The sequence below is a fragment of the Crocodylus siamensis genome, chromosome 12, assembly GCF_052110815.1.
Source record: "Crocodylus siamensis isolate JL-2025a chromosome 12, ASM5211081v1, whole genome shotgun sequence".
Classification (NCBI taxonomy): domain Eukaryota; kingdom Metazoa; phylum Chordata; order Crocodylia; family Crocodylidae; genus Crocodylus; species Crocodylus siamensis.
This window is the reverse complement of record NC_143406.1, coordinates 15523530-15545833: the sequence shown is the minus strand read 5'-3', so window position 1 is coordinate 15545833 and position 22304 is coordinate 15523530.

Sequence of the window (22304 nt, the reverse complement as noted above, 5' to 3'; positions counted from 1 at the left end):
AGAAACATCCTGCTTCTATCAGACTCTCTCCCATGTCCCTACAGGACAAACCATGGTATTAATTAATTCACGTTTCCCCAAATGAACAAGAGCTCTGCATGGTAACTTGCAGATGCCTGTGCTATTCATCCTGAATCATAGTGTAGGACTTGTCATTTCTGGTATCATCCTTGGGTTTCTGAAACAAATACATTCTGTTAGGGGAAAAGTATTTGAATGAAATCAAGAAGAATCCATGAGCATTACTGCCTGATAGTCTGTTGTAATGGATACTCCAGTGCAGGGAGTTGGTTTTGCTGCACATACTACAGAGAGGCAAGTTCATATAAGCAATGGTAGTGATTGTTCTCAACTATCTAGCCTATGACTTTCTGCAAATACTTCATAAAAGGGCCCTCATGCAGATTTCTAATGGCAAATTCAAATTCCACAGAGGAGGGCACGTGCCTTTTGTCCATGGTATCAGTCTGACAGACACTGTCATTACAGTGGTTATATGGACACAAGGGCTGTGTCCCTATGAGTGAAAGAGTGCGTTTTGAGGTGCTGCAAAATGCACACAATGCTCATGTATTCATTTGCAAAATTAGATACCAGGAAATCCTGATATCTAAAAAAACCATGGCAGAAAAAGGCATATGTCAGCAGCGTATGCTACCAGAAACCAGAGCCTGGTTGGCTAGAGCCATGCTTCGGCTGCTGGCCAGGCTCCCATCACCACTGCTGCTGCCCCAGAAGGCCCCCAGGACACTAGGTAAAGCTGTTTGGGCCAGCCCAGGTGCTGGCCCAAGCCTCCCCTACCCCACCTGGGGCAATTTGCCGCACCCCAAAGTGCATGTGCAGGGCCATATCCAGGGACAGCTAGTAGTGACACAAATATGTGCTGCTGCTATTTGACCCCAGGGAAATGATAATGGGGACACGCCCAAGGAATACAACCCAAAGATCTCAGTTTCCATTCCAGGGCTTGCACTATGTTAGTGGAAGTCTTTTTAGGATTAGGAGAAACTTGAGTGATTTCCAAGGAACTACAAAATAATCTTACTACTATACTCCACAGGCCCAATATCACTTGGGAGTGATACTCCAGTATCCAGGGAGGCACCACTCCCAGCTGCTCCATCTTTCCCCACAGTAACAGAACTAAAGGTAAGAATCCTCCCTTCTCTCCCACTCTGGGCTCTTCCTGGCCCTTGGGGCTCCCCCAGTTTACCACACCCCAATCCCTGGAGCACCTTCCATGTTTCTTGGGACTCTCCCCGCTGCCCCTCTTCCTCACCCAGCCCTTATGGCTCATCTGTGGCTTCTGGTGCTGTCCCAGGGGAGTCAGCTGGGAAGGGAAACCTTCCTGCCATTGCTGCTGCTGCTGCTGCTGAGCCCAAACAGTGACAGCAGTGGCAGTGAGCAGGTTCCCCTTCCTTGCTTGTTTCCCCCAAGACCATACCAGGAGCTTCAGCTGAGCCAGGATCTACCAGGGGGATGGCAAGCAGGGATCTGGGGTGCAGGGGAGGGGATACTGATCTTGGGGTGTGGGGGGCAGGTTGCACAGTGAGCCCAAGGTGAACCAGTGGGCAGACAGGGACAGGTAGCACTGCCCCCACTAGCCTTCATCAGGCCTGTATCAGGCCCACTGTGTCTCCATCGGGCCTGCTGAGCCCACCCCCAGCCCCCACATCGCTGGATTGAGCTCAACCCCAGATCCCTACTCACCCCCTCTGTCCCCAGCTCCCAGCTTATTTGCAGCTCCCAGCACAGTCCCAGGGGAGCAGGCAGGAAAGAGGAACCTGCCCACTGCTGCTACCATCGCCCTCTGGGCTGGGTTCAGTCCAAAGAGCAGCCACAGCCTGGCAATGGCAGCTGCCAGGGCAGGGAAGCTAGGGGAAATGCGGGTGGGGCTGAACGCGAGCGTTGGGCGGGACAGAAGGGGAGGCCCAAGAGGCAGGGAGGGAGCACTGGGGATAAGGTGGACAGCGGTGTGGTCTAATCCAGGCTGGGAGGTGGGCAGTGGGCTCAATCCAGGCAGCAGGGGGCAACAGGGACCCAGATTACAGGCAGCCAGGGGCCAGCAGACTCAATGGGACTCTGCCAGACACCAGCTTCCCCCAGTCTGGGCCACCTACCCTGGCCCTAAGAGTAGGCAAGCTAGGCAGACACAGAGCCAGCTTGGCTCCTAGCCATGCCCCTGCTAACCAGCCCTCCTAAGGCAGGTCAGAACAGTGCACATTACAGTCAAGGCATGTCTTAATCTTAACACCAGTAAGAATGATTATGTGTTAAGTGCAATGTGTAACAAGGCCCTGAGTCAGGAGACAGGAATAAACCAGGTCCAGTAACCATGTCTTCCAAGTGGGGTCTTGTTTCCTTTGCTGTTCGGCTGTCAAGCTCTCAGCTGAACAGCAAGGCAGGCACAAAGCAAGCAAGGACATTGAGTAAACTGAACAGGAAATTCCACTGGGTAAAAACAAGTAAATCTGCCCAATATCACCTGAGCATTCAGCCTTGCCTGTTGTATTTTAGACTTCATAAAGTGATTTTAGTAATAACTGTGCACCTTATGATAGCTGACTGCCGTATGCCTGTAGAGAAGAAAAATTTCCTAGGCAGTTCCACTTCTCCCTGCCTCTCTGTCATGTGGCCAATAGCAGCTGATGAGGCTGTTTAGTGGGTGGGGGACTCCCTTTTCTGCAGCCTGGGACCCTCATTTGTGTGCTTCTTCCCTGCCTTTTATTACTTCAAGACTTCAGTTGCTTTATCTTTCCTCCTTTCTTTTTCTTTTTACTCCTTCAGCCTGGGCATTAGGCCTGTGCAAAGTGGCTAGTATTTGCTTCAGATTTGGCCAATTTGGGGGACAGTGATTAGAGTTGGTGATTTGAATCACTGTCCCAATTTGATTCGGCTGAATCTGATTCGGAGATTCAGCTACTGCCGAACCTCCAAATCTCCGACCCAGCCACCCCTCTCCCAGTTCAGCAATGGCTGTCCCTATTGCCCCAGCTCCCAGCACTTGTTTAAAAAAAAAAGCCCCAGCTCACTGGGTGCTGCCAGGTGGGGGGGGTGACCCCGCTGCCCTCCACTGCTCCACACTGCATGGGAGGCCCTGCATGACTCCACCAACTACCCCCCTGCTCTCCCATGGGTGCCCCGCCCAGGCCAGCTCCAGCCCTTTAAGAAAAAAAACAAACAAGAAAAGCCCCAGACTCATCACTCCTGCTGGTAGGGGGCAATCCCTGCTGCCCCCCCACTAATCTGGCATCACATGGGGGGCTCTGCATGAGCCCCCAAAGCCCTGAGGCTGCACCAGGAGTGGCGAGTCCTGGGACTTTTCTTGTTTCTTTTTTTCTTAAAGGGTTGGCACTGGCCTGCATGGAGCACCCATGGGGGGTTGGGGGGCTCATGCAGAGCCCCCCCATGCAGCATGGGGCAGTGGGGGGCAGCAGAAATCACCCCCCTGCCCAGCAGCACCCAGTGAGCAGTGGAGTTTGTTTTTTTTTAAAGTACTGAGCTACGGCAGATGGGGGCAGCCATGGGAGGGCTGGGGAAGGGGGAGGGGTTTGGGGGTGGGCTGGAGGAGCAGGGGGATGGCAGAGGTCCTCCCACAGTCCCTTCCCCCCATTCCCAGTACTTACCAACTTGGAGTCAGCTGCAGCTCCTTGCTGCAGCCACCAGGGACCGCCCGAATCATGAAAGTTCTCCGAATCTTTTCCGGAGAGCTCTGAATAGATTTGGACCTTTTAATTGGTCCCCTGATTTGATTCAGATTCAGAGATTCGGCCACCAAATCAAGCCAAATCTCCTCCGAGTCAAATCACCACCCAAAGCTTTGCACAGCCCTACTGGGCATCAGGAGCAGATGGGTCTCTCCTGATAGCTCATATTTGATGACTGGGAATTCATTTGAAGGTGCTGTAAAATGCTGCTCTCAGTAAATGCCCTCTCTATCACTGTCTGCAGCAGTGCCAGAAACATGAAGCACCGCTGCTGCTGACATTGCAGGTGCTTGCCCCAGAGGGCTCCATATTGTTAGAGAAGTCACCACAGAAGTAGGTAGCAGTAATTGGTGTTGATGATTCTATCCTCAGCAGCAGCCCCAAGGTAAACCCTGTGGCCTGAATGAAGCGTGGATCCACTTAGCAGGTCCTGACAACATTTGTGCAAGCTGTAAATAGACAGCTTGAAGGAGGGAAGGGGGAGCACACTCACAGCTTATCCTGCTTGTGATCCAAGCTTAGCAGAGATCCTGGGAAGGGCAGGCAGGGAAAGTGGCATGAATACCCCCCATAAAATGGAGTGGGAAATGCAGGGTAACTGAAAAGGGACCGCATATAAACAGCGCTTTTTTTCTTTCCAGAGAGCAGCCATTATTTCATCCTCTGTTTAAATGAGTGATGAAAAGAAGCTCTTACTGGGTGCTACGTCTTTCAGCCCCACCAGAGCACAGAGGGACAGGACTGCAGGCTAGCCCTTCTCCAGCATCATCAGGAAAACAATTTATTAAGCTCTACTCCGTTGCACCTGTGCACGCTGCCCGCCGACACTGAAGTGGCACTGAGGGCTCCTTTGCCCTCCAGAAGCTTGTGCAGCAGGTGACACTAGCTCAGATTCTAGGCAACTTTTTCAGAGTGAAAGTGAAAAGACAAGAAATCCTTAACCCCTTCACCCCTTAGTGGGGCTGTGCGGGGCCACTTGTCAGAGCAGACCACCAGGTTGCCAAGAACAGCTCCATGTACACCGGTATACCAGTGCAGTTTACTCTTACTCCTGCCACTGACCCAGCTCCCGCTGAAATGTAAACTGGCCTCTATCAGACACTTAGGAAGTTGACACTCTTTTAGGGAAAAGTGGGATTTGTCCCCAGCTCTGTGAAGTTTGGAGTAAGCAAGCTAGTTTCTCTCTCTCTGTTTCAGTCTATCTGCTTGTCTAACACAGCTAGCAGTATTTAGTTGTCTCACAGAAGCATCTTGCTTCATTCAGGTGTAGGAAGCATCCTGAGATCCTTGCCTGAAATGTCAAGCATTAGCATTAAGCTTCTACTTCTGGGCCCTTGCAGGACTCTCCCTCTTGTTCTCTAGTTCCTGACATGAAGCCCTGCTCATTTCTGAATGGTGTTTTTTACATAAATCCTGTAACATGGAGAACCTGGGTTAATACTCTGTGATGCGTGCAGACATATTTCTACCTGTCACAGGGGTGAGTTAGTATCAGCGGGCACTGCCTGGTAGAACGCAAGAGAATCCAACAGCTGTTGGACAGCCTTTATTACTGCACCACAACCATTTGCACCTTCTGTGACATTCAGCTAATATTTTGGCTCCATCGCATTATAGTTCCCCAGCCTAGAAACCTTTCTTTCCATAAATATAACACTCCAGGGACAAAGATAATGTGTAAGGAACAGGGGCAGCTTCTCAACAGTAAAGTGTTCTCAATAGCAAAATGCATCCGTTTTCATTGTACCCTTCCAGCTGAAATCAAGCAGGGAGATGATGAACCAGGAGAATAAATGAGTTAGAGAAGAGAAGAGCTCTTGGAGAACTGGTTTTCCTCTCAGCTGTTTCTCAATGCTAGCTGGCCCCTAATGATCAGGTGTCTGTTTCCTGCAGTGCAAAGAGGAATTGTACTTGCCACTGGAGAACTCAGCAGGCAGGACAGAGCTAACAAGGATATATCTTGGTACGGAGAAGAGAATCAGTAAGATTTGCTATTAGGGATTGCCCAAAAAAAGGATTAAGCCAGAGGGCAAAGCTTCCAAAGGGGATGGAGGGAAGAATGTTTTATCCTGCTGGGGAATGGCATAGGGAGAGTTGAGAGGGTGTTTCCAGAGATCAAATCGTTACTGGCATTACAGAGAAGAATTCGCTCTCCAATGGATGCCAAAGGTCATTGTGCTCACACCAGCCATCCTCTCTTTTACAAGTCCTTGATTAAAAAGGATGCAACTCAGCCTGAATAAAACTTTGTGGGCTTCATTGCATGTCTTTCTGATTGCAGTGGCTTACACAGGCAGCCACCTGAAGCAGTGGTCTAGAATTAGCGGTGCACTACATTAGCAGGCTCTCTCTCGCCTAATAAAAAATAATTCATAATTGGTGAGAATACATTTTTATGAATAACTTTTTTCTCTTTTTACTTCCACAATAATATTTATATTGATCTACATCTGCTTAGAGTTTCAAGGGATGATATTTCCAAATGGGGACATCTATTATTCAAAGCTGTTAACTAGAGTGGCAAAAAAAACTCTACTGAAATGGTTTCCCAGAAAGAAATAGCTTTTATTCTATTTTTTTTAATTACTAAGAGTTTGTTTTCATTTCATTCCAATTTTTTACACGTAGTTTCTCTTACTAATACTTTTTTTGGTTTAGAAATTCAGTAGAGGATTGATAGGGAGGTTATTTTATGCTTTTTGGTTTTTTGTATTTTATTTTGTCAAAACTATCAGTGAACTTTAAAAAATTAACTAAAGGCTTTTTAAAAAACAATAAAATAAAGGGCTTGCTTTTTTAAGTGTCATGAAAAATTTGTCATTTTTTGACCAACCACCAATATAGAGCTTCAAAGGGAGTGTAATTCATCAAAGACGTTGGTATTAGTAATTTTATCCATTCCTTTCAGGACTTGTGAATGAATGGATGCAACACAAATCTGGTGAAGTTTGCAGCTGCCACACATATGGCTTTCTCATTAGGTCTTTAATCTGCTGTTAACAGGCAGCTAGAGGCCCCATCATAAACAGTATTCTCCACTACAGTGTGTTTCAATTTCTGCAAGTGGAGCACAGCAATCATTGGGCATGTCGACATGAGATGCTTGCCGTGCATTAACCTAATAACACTGTGCAGCAGGCTATTAGCACTTTTTTTAACTGCCATGCTACTGCGCAATGTTATTAGGCTAATGCGCAGTAAGCGTCACAAAAAAACCATGCACTAGTTACTGTGCATTTAGTTAGTACTTTATTAAACAAATACTAAAATAAATGCACAGTACCTAAAGCACATTAATGAATGTGTAGACACGTCCACTGTGTAGGAGTCCACGATCCATAATCAAATCTGAGTTGCTACTAATTCTTAAAATAGGACCTGGCTGCCCAGCCACTGAGCAGTGGTCACTGGCAGGACAGACGGGATGTTGTCTGGCATAGGTGAGGCACAGTGAAGGACTGTGGTTTCCAACTTCGCTGCTATTGACAATTCCACCAGCAGCTCATTATTGTCTTTTATTTTGTGCCTCTGAGAGCTTTGACTCATCTTTACTTAAAGTGACATTATTACATGAATGTGACCAGATCAATAAATAGCCCATCTGAAACCCAGGCAGCACTATCCGCCCATCTGACAATCCTCCCTGGCCCACTGTTCACTCACAAAGCCAGGAAGGAGTCCTTCTCCTGAGTTGCTAATTATGCATTGCCCTGCACTTACTATTTTGCTGGGGAGGGAGGAGTGCCATTACTGCCAGTGCGTGATGCACAGAGGTTACCGTAATACACAGGAGGCAGCTTTGCTTTGTAAAAGAGAACAAAACTCTTTCCAATTCCTTTTAAAGACTGTTATCAGCACCGCTTCAATTACTGGTGCGGGCTGGCAGTGACAGGCGTTCTGATGGGGCTGCGCTAAAAGGAAGTCCAGACTGCGCAGAGATGAAGTCCGGACAGCAAGCATCACAGAAGATACAAATGATGCAGTTCTAGTGGGCACCATAAAAGGCAAAACTCCTGCTGCATTTAATAGGAGCTTTGTCTCCTGGGAACAGCTGGATCAGGCCTATTCCTAAGTATGAGAGGTGTTAAAGAGAAACCACGATACAGAAATCTGGATGGGAGGGAGATTATGGGCAGGGCTTTCTAGCCTCCATTCCTATGCAAAGGATCACAGGAAAGTATGGTTGGAAGGAACCTCATATGGTCCAGCCTTCTGCTCAGAACAGGTTCATCCCTGACTAAACCGTCTCAGAAAAGTGTCTGTCTAACCTGCTTGTGCTAGTATCTAGGGATGCAGACTCCATCTCTTCTCTACGTAGCCCGTTCCAATGCTTAACCACTTAGTATGTTCTAGAGATTCCTTTAACATTCAGAATTACACTGAGCACAGGCAGGAAAAATCTCGTATTAGTGCCAGGACTACAAAAAATTAGAGACTACTGCAAAATGAATTTCAATGGGCAACATTTTTGTTAAAGCCCCATATGGGCAGATTTCTGCTTGGCGCAAATTGCCATGGTTACATTAATTTTAATTGGACTGAAAATCCAAGGTATAAGACCTTTGTGGAACCTTCAACTGTGGGATCCGGTGCTTATGAAGAAAAGCTGTCCTACCAATTCAATCCTTTCTCTTCAGCAGAACATGCAGAATTTATGTGTACAATTTGAGAGCCAACCCTTTTTAGATCAGAGATTTTTCATTCTGGACAGCTTTTCCGAGGGAAGGGAAACTGAGGGGGGAAAACACACCTCTGTTATGCCCTTGGGTGAGTGGGAAGCATGTCATTTGAAATGGGCAAAGTATTTCTGCCATTTTCTCTCCAACTGTGAGCGCAGTGACAGTCAAAAGTAGCGATATTTCGCTGATCTTAACACTGCCTTCAGTGTAGCGATGCTGATTTATGTCAGCTGGGGAGTGGGCCCCTGGTGTTTGTGCGAGTGCTTCAAGGAAGTAATGATTGTAACTCTTTCTTGTGTCTTGGTGTTCCAGGGACCCCAGCTGTTGTTTTGCCAGCTGAGCAAGTAATTCACCAATGCCAACACTCCTCCTTCTCATGTCAGAGAAATATATTCAAAATCAGGGCAATTTTAAATGCCAGTTGTTAGCCTCCACTGTGAGGCAAAATGGCCAATTTTAAGTTCTTCATGGTACCGACTATCAGAAATAAAGGGAGCTTACTTATTTCACAAAAAGCATTAGCAGAAATTAAAGCTATTTGCCACCAACAGGTTTATAGGAAAGTCACCATGCCATATCCTGCTCTATTTCCTGGTAAGCACCTTCCCTTTCTCCATTCACTCAGACAAAATTACTCTGCTTGGATAACAGTATTAACAAGTGCAGAATAGGACTCACTAACTGCAAACAAGCTCTCAGCACTCCACAAATGCACTGCTACACAATTTGAATATTCTTCTTTGTTAACTAGGGCTATTTGTTTAAAGACAAAAATCTCATCTGATTATTGCAAAGGGCAGTAGTTTAGCACTTTACCACTCTTTGGGGATATAATTTGCGTGTCATTTCACATTTTATTGTCTTTTATTGGCTGTGGGATTGTTAAAAAGGGAATGAGGTATATTTATCATGTGCACAGGAAATCTACCAAGATAATGTGAATAGTTATAAGGAGGGGGCAAGGTAGCAAGGGAAGAAAGTATTTCTGAAGACAAGAAATCCTGTAAAAAAACCAGATGGAGTGAAAAGCAGAGGATAAATGAGAGAAGAAGTGAGGAAATAAGAACTACCAACTGAGGTTAGAATGCTAACAAAACATACCAGATACACGATTAATCCAGCCATTCCATCTCCTTCAGCAAAATACTTAAAAAAGGAGCATAAATGTTTGCTAGAAATGCCAGTATCTGAATTCTCCTGCAATATGAGTCATTGACGTCACCTTCAGGCAAATACATAAAATTTCCACATTATTTAACTCAGTGACTGGTGACCAGTATGTTCTTAAGCTCCCTGAAATTAGCCCAGCAGAAAGACAATGTGCAACCCGTGCAATGTGAATTTCTGGGTTGAGTTCTGTGGAGCCTGAGAGATCCTGGCAAAAGGTACTGGGGCATAGATCAAACAATCCCGGGAAATGAAAATAAGCAAGATGCAACTGGGCAATATACTTCCTTACTGCCTGCTCTCTAATGGTTCACCCAGCTTTATTAACGTCATCTGTGCAGCTGTACTGCTTCCATCAGCAAACTATTGTCCACTGTTATACATCTCACAGTTCAGAACCTTTAGCCTATACACACTCTATATACATCACCTATATATGGGACTCCTCGCGTGATTGGAGCGTAGCCATAGAGGGCTACACCCTGCACAGAAGGGACCAGGAAGGGAGAAAAGGCAGAGGGGTAGCTCTCTATGTGAGGGAGAAGTACACCTCTCTGGAGGCTGACATTGACTCCAAAGATAAGCAGCTTAAAACCCTCTGGGGCAAGCATGGAGGGGAGGGGTGCGAGGTGAGAGAGACCAGAGGTACCACTCTCCAAGACTTGGTCTTGGCCAAAGGAGATGACCTGGTGTGTGGATTAAACATTGAAGGTAGCCTGGGCGACACTGACCATGAGATCATCAGGTTCACAGTCTGCCACAAAGTTGACATAGCAACTAGCAGGATTGAAGTCCTGGAATTCAAAAATGCTGACTTCAATAGGCTCAGGGAGTTAGTAGAGGAGGCAATGTGGGACCAGGGATGGAAGGCAAATGGAGTGCATGAAGAGTAGTCGTTCCTCAAGGACACAATCCTAGAAGCACAAAAGAAAACTGTTCCCATGAAGAGGAAAGGTAGCAGAAGGGCTGGCAAGCCCTCCTGGCTCAATAGGGACATCACAGTCCTCTTGAAAAGGAAAAAAGAGGCATACACACAATGGAAGCTAGGGACAATCCTCAAGGAGGACTATACAACAATGGTCTGCACTCATGGGTGTCTGGTGCCTTGAGTCATAGGAGGGTGGGACGTGCCCCCCCTAAAACCAGTCAGTTACCGGGGGAGGTCCCATGATGGCCGATCCCACTGACCCGGGGGCGGGGGGGGGGAGGAGGTCCCCCACAGCTGACCTCACTTACCTTAAAAGTGGTGGCACCACTTCCAGAACTCCCACAGCTACTTCCAGAAGCACTGCAGCTCCTTTTGCTGGTGGCCCCGCTCTTCGGCCTGTGTTCACAGCGGGATCACTGGTGATCCCACCTGCCCCCTTGCCCACCGGCTAAACAGGGAGCACAGCCTGACAGGGAGTGCACCAGTGCTCTCAGGGGCTGCATGTGCACTCCCATGCACCCCTATGCATCACCCCTGTCCACACTTGTAGGGAAATGATTAGGAAAGCTAAGGAAGTGATTGGGTTTAAGTTAAGCAAGGGAGTCAAGGACAATAAGAAGTCCTTATTTAGGTACATAGGGAGCAGAAGGAAAACAAAGGGAAGTATGGGGCCCCTGCTTAACACCTCAGGACAGCTGGTAATGGACACTGAACTCCTGGATGCCCACTTTGCTTCGGTATTTCACCAGACCAAGGGGAAAGACAAGTGAGATAAAGTTCACAGGGGGCAAGGTGGCAATGATAGCTTCCCACTGTGGATATTGAGCTGGTGCAAAACAAACTAGAAACACTAGACATTTATAAGTCAGCAAGACCAGATGGAATTCACCCGAGAGTGCTGAAGAAGCTGGCTGAGGTCACTGGGGAAGCCCTGGCAAAACTCTTTCAGAATCTGTGGCACACAGGGGAGATCCCTGAGGACTGGAAGAAGGCCAACACTGTGCCCACCTTTAAGAAGGGGAAGAGGGAGGACCCAGGCAACTACAGGCCAATCAGCCTAACCTCCTTCTCAGGGAAAATCCTAGAAAAGCTCATTAAAGAATCTATGTACTATACCCTCACTGAGGGTAAGATTCTGAATGACAGCCAGCATGTCTTCGTCATGGGTGGGTCTTATCTTATCAATCTCATCTCCTTCTACTAACAGGTCTCTTGCCACCTGGACATGGGAGAGAAGGTTGACATTATATACCTAGACTTCCAAAAGGCTTTTGATCTAGTATCCCATGATATCCTTGTGGAAAAATTGGAAGATGGTGGACTGAGCTGCTCAGCAGTTCAGTGGGTGGAAAACTGGCTGCATGGTAGAACCCAGAGAGTTCTCATGAATGGATCTGTATCATCCTTGTGTGAAATGGCCAGTGGTGTCCCTCAGGGGTCCACGCTTGGACCAGTGCTTTTGAACATCTTTATCAATGATTTGGATGTGGGGATGAAAAGCTCGCTGGCCAGGTTTACGGACAACACCAAGTTATGGGGGACTGTGGTCATGCCAGAAGATAGGTTGCAGATACAGGTGGACCTGGACAGGCTGGAGAGCTGGGCGGACTGGAACCAGATGAAGTTCAACACTCAGAAGTGTAAGGTGCTCCATCTGGGGGCAAACAATCCCCAACATCCCTACAGGCTTGGTGGCGGCAAGTTGACTTGCACCATGGCTGAAAGGGACCTGGGGTAGTGATCGCATGAACATGAGCCACCAGTGTAATGCTGTGGCCAGCAGGGGAAACAACACAACAACACACTGGCATGCATTAACCATTGTGTCTCATGCAAAACTAAGTGATACTCCCACTAGTGAGACTGCACTGGTACTCCACACTGGTGCGACCACAGCTGGAGTACTGCATCCAGGTCTGAGTGCCTCACTTCAGCAAGGACATGGAAAAGCTTGAGAGGGTCCACAGAAGAGCCACCTGTATGATCAAGGACTTGCAAGACAAGCCATATGAGGAAAACCTGAGGGACTTGGGGCTCTTCAGCCTACTGAAGAGAAGGCTGAGAGGGGACTTGGTAGTGGTTTACCACTACATCAAGGGAGTACACCAAGAACTTGGTGAACAGCTATTCACCAGGGCGCCCCTGGGGAAGACCAGGAGCAATGGCTACAAACTCCTGAAAGGCCGCTTCTGGCTCAATTCCAGGAAAAACTCCTTCACAGTCAGGGTGTCCAGACTGTGGAATAAACTCCCTCCAGTGGTGGTTCAGTCACCTACCCTGGAAATCTTCAAAAGGAGACTGGACAGTCACCTCACTTGACCCCAGTCACTTGACCCCAGCTGTCTTTTCCTGCCTAGTGCACAAGGACTGGACCCAATGATCTACAATGTCCCTTCCAGCCCCTAACAATCTATGAATCCCATAAACAGCTTATCCTTACCTTGTCTTGCCCTAAGCAATTTCTCTCTCTTCTTGGAGCTGATGTCCCTGACATACCACCATACATTTGTCACCTTTTCCAGTATTTTCATATGTGGCCAAGCTGTACTTTTTGGTTTCTTTTATTTGTCTTCATAAATCCTGCCAAACTCACCAGTATTTTTTCTTGATTCCATCACTTGACTTCCTACCATCATCATGGTTATAATAAGGTACCAAAAACTTATCATCACCATTCTCCTCAGTCTAATGAATCATGGTGATTTTAACATACCATTTGAGACTGAGAAGGATCAACTTATTTATCCTGAAACAACTGCATGAGTTCCTTATGCCTCAGTTAATTGTCTAGGGCCAGGCCCCTACCTCTGTGCTCACGCTGACTACAGACTCTTGTCCTTGAAGTCCATTGGACTTTGCAAAATAATAGATTATTATTGCATAATGGCCAGGATGGCAGAATCTGAACCCAAAAGAATGAAATCCTTAGCCTGATGCATGTTTCCTGTGTCAGCCCTACTGATATAGTCATTTCCCCTGCAGTGGATGCAATTTCAAGACATGCAGCAAGCTCTCAGAGCCCTGTACAGTCATCCAGCTGCTGTCATTTGCCTCATACTTTTTTGGAGGGGACTTTGTTATGGTCTTATCTCTCTGAGTAAATGAAAAAGCAATGAACAATGATTTTACAGAGAAACCAGCTAATACCCAGGTCTATCAACACATGAGGGATCATGAAACCTAGGGTGATTTCATATTATCTTAGAAAAATATATTTCCTTCTCTTTAAGCCACCTCTAAGCTTCCCATCACTGAAATTCCCCAAATCATTTCTTTTCAATTTCCATTTAAAGGATCCTGATTTATAATGGGATTTAGCAGCACCTCTCCATTTAACCCTTATACACTGGAAAGCATTTAAATAGAGCTAGGAAAGCAACTTTACTCTTCATAGCTATTTCTATGTAATATTTAAAACTGAGGTGAGTATAATTTCAAACCTCTCTTGTTTAGTAGTAGTCAGACTGGACAAAGAAACAACTTGCAGCTCTGTGAGAAGCAGATGCATTCCCACTTCCACTCCAGATAGCTCTGGAACCTCTTTGAACATATACCTCAACCTTCACATTCAATTGTATCGAATAGCTTGAGCAGCTATGTAGGATAATATACTGATCTTCCTTCTTAGAAGGAACTATTATGCATAACATAAGGCTAGAGGGATAAAGTTGTGTGCTTCTCTGGCATATATCACCCTAAAATCTCATTCCTTCAATAAATATCATTGATTCTCAACAACACCTCTACGGAATAGGCAGCTATGATCCTTAGCAAAATATTTGCTGTAGCTTATTAAAATCAGCGAACTTCACATTCTAGGCACAAAGCTAACAAGGAGTGGAAAAGCATGTTTTCAGTAGGTTTGATTCTTACTGGAATATATGAGCAGGATGTTGCTTTGCCTGGGAATGTATAGCCTTAGGAAAAGGGTGTTTTCCACACCTTTTGTCCCTCTGTCAGGGGAGACGGATGTGACTGAGGAAACAGCCATACTTAGCTTTAAAAATATCCATTCGGGGGAACATGGCTCAGACATAATGTTGAAGCAGGGAACAACTGTTTTACATAAGCAGAGAGACAAAGATTTCTATTTAAAATTCCTCCAGCCAAATGTTAGCACCGTGTAGCAATTCAGTTCTATTCTCAATGGTTGCCAATAACAACCTACTTTTTCAAACTATAAAAGACAGTTGGTAGGTTTTCTTTTAGACTTTCCCAGTTCGATACTTTCTCAGAAGTCATATGTAGAATTGCAGCATAAACAAGGAGAAAACCTGTTTAACAAGCTATTTTCATTGACCACACTCAGGAGCTAAGAGGAGAAGCAATAAGGAATTATAATGGGCTAAAACAGGTTTAAATGACATAAGAAAGAAATTGGGGAAACGGTGAGCAGGGAAAGGTGGTCTCTTTTGCACATGCAATGTAGTCATTGTCTTCCTGCTCTTTCAGCAATCCTGCCTGAGCTCTCTACCTTAATCAGATATGCTCTAAGTAATTGCTAGGCATAAATGGGACAGTGCTGAATATTTCAAAGCTGGCATTTTTATGCACCAACAACAGAGACATCCCCTTTCTGAGGCTGCTTGCAGTAGTGTTTATTTAATTTTCCCTCTACTTTGGAGGCTATAATATGTTTTCTACTCCCCTCCCAAAATATATTAATCTGCTCACTACGCTCAAGTTAGTTGGGATGTTAAAGCAACAGACCTACATTATTATTCTCAGCTCTCTGCCCTCTCATCTTGGTAATCTGTGTAGTCTTGACTGACAACTTGCCCAGGGCAAGAGGAAGATACCTTTGCTCTAATACTAATACTTCCCATGGGGAACAGGGGAATGGGTTTGGGGATAATATGTTCTTGTTGGGTTCTTTATTGAGCCATCACCATGGTAACTGGCTAAAATTCAGGGCAATGAGACGGGAAATTTAGGCTCTCATCCCAACTCTGATCTTGACTTGCTAGGTGATATTTGCCAGATCACTTAGCCTCTCTGTGCACAATTTATAATGATGAAATAATTATATCTACATGCCTCCCAATGGCTCAGGCCTATTTGATGTGCCAAGGGTAATGGGCTTTGGCCCATCACAAAAATCTATAAGCCTCCCTTAAGAAGGGACCACACTGGTGAGACTGGAGTTGAGCTCATACACTAGGGACAGAAATTACATATAAACTGGTATAGTGATCAGAAACTGGTTCAAATCTGTAATGCAACAGAAGTTCATTGCGTATAAACTGCTTTCACAATGGCTGAAAGCCGGTTTAAGATAAACCTGGATGGATGAAGTATCAGACTTAACTGATACGAGTTAAATCAGTTTCTTGAACTTTGTCCCAGATCCCCTCCAAATTTAAGTTAACTCACAGTTCCCCAGCATCCCAGGATGCTTTGCACCTCCCCCACCCCCAGCGGAGTGTGTGGACTAGGCTTGGCCCAAGCTCTCTGCTCCAGGTAAGCAGGGAGGTGTGCTCTACCACCCCCCAGCTTCTGGCATGGGTCAGTGCAAGCATGTGGCTGCATTTCCAGAGTCAAAAGTGAATGTCTGTGTAACATCCACACACACGGGTTGTATATTGTGGTTTTTTGTGTATTTTTTTACTTAGGAAAGATGGCCCCTGTAATTTGGCCATGTGCTCAGTAAATGTCAAGCTGGGGCCCGTATCTGGGAAAAATATATAAAAAACACTCTGGCCTCATTGGCCCGGGGAAACAGAGGTTTCTTCAAGCTGATAGGGTGGGAGAGGAACTGGAGTGTGGCACTCTCTGACTGGACAAGGCCAGAGTGACTTCACGCAAAGGATATAAGGTGAGCTAGGCTGGTTTGGAGGGGGGAGGTGGGAAGGGGCAGGGAGCTGCCAGGGACTGCTGAAGGGTGAAGTATCCTCCGAGAGAAAAGGAGATGCAGATAGTGAAAAGGAAAGCTCAGGTAGAGGGGGTAGAATTGTCTCAGTGTCTGGAAACTCCTCTCTCCTCCTTTTCTTTCCCACTTTTGAGGGTTTAAGGGATCAATACTAGGGAAAAGTATTGATTCTTTGGGTTTGCTGGCCGGGAGTTAGGCCTGGCAGGTTAAAAAGTGTTGAAACCTGGTAGAAGTTTCTAATTCTACCAGTTTTGAGCTGGGGTTGAGGTTTGCAACTTTCTGCTCCCAGTGGAGCTGTGACCCGAACTACCGGTAGCCCAGGCCTAGAGGGTGGGCCTGGTCTTTCCCCTTGTTTCTTCTGACAGTCCTTTGCTCTAGTCAAACTGTGTGGTTGGGCCAACTGTAGCCATTAATCAACCTAGTTCCTTTGGAGTTTTTCCTGCAGTTTCATCTTAGCAGGCCATAAAATCCAACCCAGAAGTTTTGGGGTGCATGCATGCTATCTGGAACTGCAGCCCTCCTCACACACACATACAGCCTCTCTGGGTGCATCCACACATTCAGACATGTGCACTTGCAGCAGTTCAAATAGGAGGTGCACAAATTTGTGCCAGGGATTTTTGCCTCAGCATACAGGGCTGGACATGTACTTTGGTGTGGGGCAAATTATGCCACTTGGGGCAGAATGATCCTTCTCAGTTCCTCCTAGATCTGCAGCCAGATGCAGCTAGAGGCTGGGACCAACACCTGTGCTGACCCCAGCAATATAAAAACCTGCCCTGGAGGAGCTTCTGAGGCCAAGCCAGTTGGTATCTGGGGATGTTACCCTGTGCACCAGCTGGACTGCTGAATCAGCCCTAACCTGGAGTGGCCCCTGCACCCTCTACCCACTAGGCCTGTGTAAATAGGGAAGTATTTGATTCAGATTTGGAGTCAACCAGTTCAAAGGCCAGTGATTTAATCTAGAGATTCAGATCGCTGTTCCAAATCAATTCGACCAAATCAGCTTTGGAAGATTCAGTGCCAATTCAGAGAGATTTGGAGATTCAGCCATAAAATATAATGAGGAATATATGACTTTCTCATTTTTTGGCTTATTCCTATGGCATTTTCAGGGATGATAGCCCCTTCTGAGCGCATAAAGTCTGCCAAGGTTCAGGGAGAAAGGTGCAGGGGTTTATGAGCAACTGCACCATAAATTCTTGAAAACAAAACTCATGTCATTTGTGTGTGTTAAGGCAGAGGGGTCTGAAAACTGCAGGCATGCTATCCCTTGCTGGGTAATGAAGCCTACTCAAGGAGATAGGTGCAGGGGGGGTTCTGGGAAATTGCATCTCAAGCTGCTGACAAGAAAAACTGATGACATGAGTGATACTGTGTGTGTGTTAAGGCACAGTAGGGTGAAAAATGCAGGGATGGTAGCCCCTGCTGAGGTCAAGAATCCTGACAAGTTTCAAAGAGATAGGTGCAGGGGGTTCTAGGAAATTTCACCTCAGGCTACTGATGGGCAAAACTCATGACATGGGTGGTTGTGTGACTGTGTCTGTATTAAAGCACAGCGGGGTGAAAACTTCAGGCCTGCTAGGCCCTGCTATAGCCACAAACCTTTCCAGCTTTCAAGGAGATAGGTTCAGGGGGTTCTGGCTTCTGAGACCCTGTACCTCAGGCTTTTGACAGGCAAAACTCGTGACATGGGTGGGTGACCCTGTGTGTGTGTGTGTTAAGGTGCATCCTCACTGGCGCTGGGGCATCTACACAACACGGTAGTGTGTCTCAATGAGGCCTCCTTCTCCCCTACAGCCTCATCTGGTCCACCACTTTAAATAGCAACAAGTATAAAATAACTTAGTGAGCACTAGCACAGTAGCATCAGCAGCATCTCGGGCAGCCAAACTGTAACCGAGCCTTTCTTTCCTCTCCTGCAGGAGCTTTTCCTTCAGGGTGTATGTTAAGGTATGCCCTCATTGCGTGACTCTGTGTGTGTGTGTGTGTGTGTGTGTGTGTGTGTGTGTTTGCACCCTCACTGGTGCTGGGGCCTCTACACGACATGGTAGTGTGTCCCAATGAGGACTCCTCCTCCCCTACAGCCTCAACCAGTCTACCACTTCAAATAACAACAAGCAAGCACTGCAGTGCACTGCAGCACAGTAGCACCAGCAGCGTCTCAGGCGGCCAAACTGCCACAGACTACAGCTGTTTTTTCCTCTCCTGTAGGAGCTTCTTCTCCAGCAGCTGCCAGAGAGCTCCCCCTGCCAGCCCCAGCCCTGGGGCTTAGATGTGCCCACTGCCCAGGGTCTTGTGTCCTTCTGGTCACCTGACTGGGAACAGGTGCTAGGGGTGTTGGTCTAAGGATATGGCACTGGAAGGCAAGGTAGGTCCTTTGGGTCAATCTGGGGTCTTTTAGTAGATCAACTGAATAGTTAGAGAAATATATCTTAGCAAGCTTTCAGGTTGAAAAACCCTTTGTAAGGCTGAGGAACTCTCTGACTAATACAGACTGTATTCGGTCTGTATCTGTGCTGGTCCTGGATGGAAGGAGTAGTAAAGAAACTAAAAGCTGGCATGGCGTGCAATGCAGGCAAGAAAGCCAGTCAGTGAAAATGGAAATGGAGGCATCAAGGAGTGAGGGACAGGCTTGGGGCAGGGGGAGGGGGAGAAGGGGATGTAGCAGCACAGGTAAAAGTGCAGAGGTACCTGAGGTGTCAGATGTCTGGCAGGTTGCAGTGTGTCAGAATTCCACTGTCTATATTGAGTCCATGAGTTTCTGTACCTATTACCTAGGAGGCTAATGAAGTGAAGTTCATAGGCCTGGCTCTGAAAAGTGATTTGTAAATTCAAACAAGCACCTAACCTCATCACCAGAACTGAAGCCAACTTCCTACAGCTCAAAACACAAAACCTGCCAACAATCTCTAGTACCCCGAAAACCTGCACACCAGAATCTATCAAAGACAAGAATACTAGGGCTGTGCAAGTCTTCAGATCCTGCTTTGGATCCGAACCCACTTTGGATGCTTCAGCATCTGAAGCGGCACTTCTGAGTCGAAGCATGCAGGGAGTACTTAAGGGAGGAGCTGCACAAGGCAGGGCCTCAGGTAGCCTTGCACTTCACCTCCGACATCTGGAGCAGCTGGGGTAGTGATCACACCTACCTCTCCCTCATGGGGCACTGGTGCAATCAGTCAGGCCATTGGTGGGCTCTACTGCAAGCCAAGGTGCTGGATGAGTCCCACACGGCGAGGGGGATCATGGGGGCCATGAACTGCATGGTGCAGGGGTGGCTCATTGGGCAGGCCAAGCTCACCTGCAGGTTCATGGTCACTGACAATGTGGCCAATATGGTGAAGGCTGCATCCACTGTGTGGCACACAGGCTGCACCTAATAGTGAGGGATGCCTTGGAGGGGGACAGGGCTGCCAGTTATGGCACCGCCACCAGTACTGCTACAAGCCACCTGATTTCAAAATGCAGGAAGGTGGTGGGCTACTTCCACTGCAGCATCAAGGGGGACAAGATGCTGCAAGAGAAACAGGCAGAGCTCAGTATCTTGCGGCACAGAATCATGCAGGATGTGGAGACTCAGTGAAACTCCACATACCTGATGCTCAAGAGGCTGGTGGAACAACAGAAGGCCATCCATGAGATGACCTTGCTAGGGGAGATTGGGATCAGCGGCCCCCTTAACAGAGCTGAGTGGGGTACCATCTCCCAGATGTGGGTGGTCCGCAAGCCCTTCCTTGAGGTCACCGAGACCCTTAGCCCTGGCGATGCCCTCCTCAGCCAGGTGATCCCCCTAGTGAGGGAACTGGAGAACCAAATGCAGAAGTTCCAGGGAATCAATGTTCCTGGCTGGGGCAGGCCACTGTCACCAGATGTGCAGGCACTGGTGAGGTGGCTGAAGGATGGCACCAGGAGACAGCAGGATCCCTTGCAGTCCAATATGGTCCACAAGATGGCGGGCATGTGTGACCCGAAGGTGAAGGGGAGCATGTGCACTGGCAGCCCGAAAACCCTTGATCACTGGACACAAGTGCTGGTGAGCAAAGTCAGGGAGGCTGAAGTGCAGAGGTGAGAGGATGTGGAAGAGGGGGATCCACTCTCCCGTGCCAGCACTCCAAGCACGAGCACCAGCTAGTCTCCTCCATGCCAGCCACTGCCAAAGTGGGCCATGGGCATGGCTTCAATGCTGGGGTCCAAACGCACCAGACCCCAGCCTCAGGCAGGCAGTGCCGAGGCTTCGGTGGCTACCTATCTTGCTGAGGATGTGGAGCCACTGGAATGCGACCCCTTGGCCTACTGGGCAGGCTGCAGGCAGATGTGGCAGGATCTGACCACAATTGCCTGGCAACACCTGTCCTGTCCACCAACCAGTGCTCCAAGCAAGAGGGTGTTCAGCATTGCTGGGGATGTTATCACACCCCATCGCACCTGCTTGGATCCTACGTTGATGGAGCAGCTGGTGTTCCTAAAGGTGAACCTCCTGCTGCTGGGGTTCCCCAAACTCCACCTGCAGATGGATTAAGTGCCACCCTCCTCACTCCATCTGCACCAATTTCCTTTTCTGAGGTTTTGAAAAGCCAAGTAATGCCCCACTCTCAGCTGGAAGGGGCACTAACTGCATCACCAGCCAGCAGGGAAAAAACATGTCCCTGCTGAGCTCATTCCCCTGCCAGGACAAACCTGGAGGTATGGGATTGGGGCTATGGGGAAGGAGGAGGCCCCAGGTCCTGGGAATGACCACTAAAACTGCACCCTGCCTGGTGGGACTGCTGGCACTGCAGCAGCCCCGTAAATGCCAGGACCAACAATCCCCTGGTGAAAGGCAGGTAGGAGGCGCCATAACCTCCAGTTAACACCTGTCCCTCCCCATCTGATGCCTCCATTTCCATTTTCACTGACTGGCTTTCTTGCCTGCATTGCGGGCCAGGCCAGCCTCTAGTTTCTTTACTATTCCTTCCATCCAGGACCAACTGCAAGTACTTCTTCAACCTGACAAAGGGGTTTTCAACCCTAAAGCTTCCAAAGATACATTTTTTTTAAGTACTCTTTTTTTTTCATAATACACATATGGACATAAAAACACAAGATAAGCCATCACACACCATGAATAACATCATATGTCCAACACAACACAACATCTTTACTTCTTGCTGTCAATTCCTTTATAAAACGACAGGCTCTGTGACAGTTCCATTTGGGTACCTTTGATGCTGCTGCTGGTGCTACTGGTATTGAGCCAGCTAAGTTATTATACCTGTTGTCAGGTAAAGTAGAGGACTGGGTGTGAGGCTGTAGGGGAGGAGAAGGCCTCAGTGGGGCACACTGCTGTGTTGTGCAGAGGCCCCAGTGCCAAGAAGGGTGCACCTTAACCCACACACAGTGTCACCCATCCACATAATGAGTTTTGCCTGCCAGCAGCTTGGGGTGCAGGGACCCAAACGACAGACTCCCCCAGCAAGATACACACAGCTGGCAGGCTTCGCAGCCTGGAAGGGCCCAGCACTCACTCAGACCTGCTCTAGGACACACACTCACAGCTGGCAGGTTTTGTGGCCTCAGTAAGAGCTACCACCCCTACAGTTGGCAGCCCCCTGTGGTGTAACACACACCTGTGACATGGGTTTGGCTTTCAAGAATTTGGGGTACAGTCTCCCCCAATGCCATGCTCTGAATATCTTGAAACTTGGCAGGCTTCATGCTCTTAGCAAAAGCTACCACCCGTGCAATTTTCATCCAAATCATACAAAAAACAACAAAATTATAGATCTTCTATTGATTCCCCATTATATCCTATGGCCAAATCTCCAAGGCGGCTCCGAAGCTTCGGAGCTGCTTCAGCCGGATCGAGGCGGAAACCCAGTCCAGAGCTCCGGATAGGATCGTGGACATCCAAAGCGGCTGGATCCGAAGCCGGATCAGATCGCTGCTTCCTCGCACAGCCCTAAAGAATACCC